Below are 3,765 nucleotides of genomic sequence, written 5' to 3' on the forward strand. Positions count from 1 at the left end.
GATTTCGTACCCTACCTTCCATATTACGGATAGATGTAAAGACCGTAACATGGATAATGTATATGCGATAATATCTGGCGGCGTAATCTTGGGTGGAGGAAAGTAAAGGACATAATAATGGATACACGGTACTTCATGCCGTTATATTGGCACGCATGTTTAGCTGCCAGATTTCGCTAACTATCGTATGTTATATATGTAAAATATGCACTGCAAGGAATTTTACTTACATTTACATTATCTTAACACTGAATTGCATTAATATAATATATAGATTGGCACTCATGAAACGACAGTAAGAGAGGAATTAAAAAAAAAAAACGCGAAATAGTGAATACCCGGCTACCCGCACTACAGTCAGTCTTCGCACAGCAATAGACGTCACTTGATGGCGCAGTCTCTATTGCCCGTGTTCTCTGACTACTGTGTGTGCAAAGAGTTTCCGGTGTCGCGCGCTTTAACTCTTTTAACATTGACGTGAAATAATAACACGAACGAGAACGGTGGATCCTTTAATTGTCACATAAGAAATAGGAAAACCGTGCTTAGTGAAGAGGTTGGCGTGTGTGTTTTTATGTTGCCCAGCAGGTGTGGTTTGCGGTGCCCTGCTGGTGTGTGGTGTAGCCCAGTAGGCTCTGTCGTATGTATCATGCCTGGTAAAGAAGTACATAGAGATATAAAGAGATGAAGGAAGTTAAAAGAATTCAGAAGGCCTTCACGCAGCAGCCCTGGCGGCAGGCAGCGGCGGAGGCTTCAGTGAGTACTTGTTATCCTATAGTTGGATATTACGTGCTGGTGCTTTTTGATGAAATATAACATGATTTGACCTAATTTCATGTTTTTCCTTGTGTGTGTGCGTGCGTGTGTGTGTGTGTGTGTGTGTGTGTGTGTGTGTGTGTGTGTGTGAACCATGTCTGCCGTTTGGGCAAAAATAATTCTTCTGAAGTGCTCCTTATACAGTATTTCGATGGTACTCGTGAATGCACGGCGCAGCACGATGTAGGGAAGCATGTGTCAGGTGAACCCCTGTTGCACCGGAATGGGACCTGGTGTGCATTTAGTGAATAGTGTAATCATTAATCACGTTAAGTCTTTTACATATAAGTGGATAACTATTTATGCCCGAGTCTTGTAGTTCATCGTTCAGCCACTAGAGCAGCGCTACGTGCTGTCGCTGCAGTTGGAAGCATGATACGCACCCATTTCTAAGAGGAAGAAAAGACAGCACCACTTCCTCTTCCTCCTCCTCCTCCTCTTCTTCTTCTTCTTCTCTACCCGTTCCTCTAATCCACAGAAGTATTAGCCACACACATGCACACACACACACACACCCACGTTCATATCCACATCAGTACCTGCGTCCACACCTGTATCCACGCTTATTTACACATCTACAGCCACACCGTTATACACATCTGTACCCGCACACGTATCCACACCTGCACCTGTATCAGTGTCCACACCTGTTCACACCTGTATCAGTATCACACCTATATCCACAGCTATACCTGCATCCACACCTTGAATCCCCACCAGTATCCAGACAAGTTTTTACACCTACATCCACATCTACACGTATCCACACTAATATCCACACTTCTATCCACACATGCATCCATAACTAATATCCACAACCACACCTGTATAAACACCTATATCCACATTAATATCCACACGTGTATCCACTTTTGTATCCACATCCACATCTTTATCCACACATATCGACACCTGTAACCACACCTACATCCACATCTACACATTTTTCCATAACAGTAGACACCAGACCAATATTCAAACCTGCCTCCACACCAATATCCACACCCTCAACATCCACATTTACATCCACGCCTGAGCTCTACTATCAGTTACATTGTCTTGACTAAATGCCTTACAAATAGAACGATGGTAAATAAAAAGGATCATCGATGTAGTGTGTGTGTGTGTGTGTGCGTGATGATGGTGGAGTGTGGGTGATTATGACTGCCGCGGGGCACATTCTTGTCGGGGTACTAGTCTCTCCATGCGTTAAAGCTCAGTGATTTGTAGTGTTGTCCATCATTACAAGGCATGTTAAACTTTATTGTTTTGAACTATAGTAAAGATGCTACTGAGAGAGAGAGAGAGAGAGAGAGAGAGAGAGAGAGAGAGAGAGAGAGAGAGAGAGAGAGAGAGAGAGAGTATATTCACTAGAAAACTGTCCGCAAACATTGCCTGCGAATGGTTTTAAAATCTGTTTACATTTTTTTTAAGTGTTAGCAAACCGTTTGGGCACCGTATTCATTTGATAGCAAACAGAGAGAGAGAGAGAGAAAAAAAAAACTGTTTACGCCTCGTTATTCAAATATGGATAGTGTGGAGACTGCTGACTGATGTGACGCAATCATTAACTAGCTGAAAGGCAACTAATAGACACATAGATATTTGTACTTAGGTGGAAGAAATTTAGAAGCAACGTTTATCTTGAAAAACTTGTAAACTTTAAAGGGAAGTATATGGATTAGGAAGAAATTAATTATGATTTTGTATCCACAGCTGACTAAAATCCTTTTGTAGGTAACACACACACACACACACACACACACACACACACACACACACACACACACACACACACACACACACACACACACACACTGCATGACAAGGGCAAATGAATCACGTAACCTGGGTAGTCTGTTGACCTTGTGTGGAAGCTTGGTCTTGTGAGATTGTGCTGGAAACACGTATTGGGTGTTTGCAGCGGGATTTAGAGGCTGAAGTAATAGGTACAGATTATTGGCGTTGCGTGCTTGGGGTGTAGAGGTTTCCGGACGAAGGATGTGTTTGTCTCTTGTTTGTGGTTCATGATTTAGATTTGGTGTGGGGAGGAACACTGATTGTTTTCTGTCACTGTGAAAAGTATAAAGGTTTGTGAGGATGTTAAACTTGCAAAAACGTTACCATAATGGTTTTTATTATTAACCGTTTTGACGTCTCTTTCAAGTATTTTTAACAAGCTCTAGTGGAAGTTATTAGTTTTCAAAGATGCATTCATGATTTTTTATTTGACAAGGATTTGACTGATTTAGCATCGTCAGTCAGAAAACTAGCCTTAAGCATCTGACTAATAATATTTGCAGCTTATGAAAAATACTCGTTATTAGAGTAGCAAGAGTTTCGTACGAGCTTGGAGTTTTGCACGGACAGTTAGCTGGTGACAAAGGTAGCGTAATGTTTGCATAGGCTTATTTGCTGCAACGTTCCCCTTGGCTGCAGTGAGACAAACATTAGCATAGCCCGTTCAGTTTGGCTGCAGGAGAGAAAACGTAGCAGAGGTTTCGAAAGCTGAGACACACTGGCCACACATCGATTAGCAGTCACCTGGGATGTTACTGTGATTCATAATATTTAGAAAGGGTACACGTTGTAATATTTTCATCGTGTCTTGGGTTCAGCTGCTGTGAATGTGACGTGTTCATGCTGTTTTTAAATGTATCTATATATATACATTTTTTTTTTCGGAACACACACACACACACACACACACACACACACACACTGGCCAACAATGCGCTTGCTGGAAAGAAAACTCACTAGCTGGACCCTCCAATGACCGCTTGGGAAGAGTTCCAGGCCAGTGGGAGAGCCGCGTGGTGTTTCCAAAGTGTCTTTTCCGATACCAGGCCGATTATATTTAAACATGTCCTCAACACACACACACACACACACACACACACACACACACACACACACACACACACACACACACACACACACACACACACA

At 42.4% G+C, this 3,765-nt stretch overlaps 1 long non-coding RNA gene across 1 annotated transcript in view; it reads left to right on the forward strand.

Moving 5' to 3' along the window:
- The first annotated feature begins 372 nt into the window (after window positions 1–372).
- The window catches only part of LOC135109169 (uncharacterized), a 159,210-nt gene continuing 155,817 nt past the window's right edge, over window positions 373–3,765 (forward strand). Inside the window, exon 1 of the long non-coding RNA XR_010272601.1 lies at window positions 373–756. This is a non-coding gene — a long non-coding RNA (uncharacterized LOC135109169). The remainder of the gene's footprint in view (window positions 757–3,765) is intronic.

Source organism: Scylla paramamosain, chromosome 18 (genome assembly GCF_035594125.1).
Source record: "Scylla paramamosain isolate STU-SP2022 chromosome 18, ASM3559412v1, whole genome shotgun sequence".
Taxonomy (NCBI): domain Eukaryota; kingdom Metazoa; phylum Arthropoda; class Malacostraca; order Decapoda; family Portunidae; genus Scylla; species Scylla paramamosain.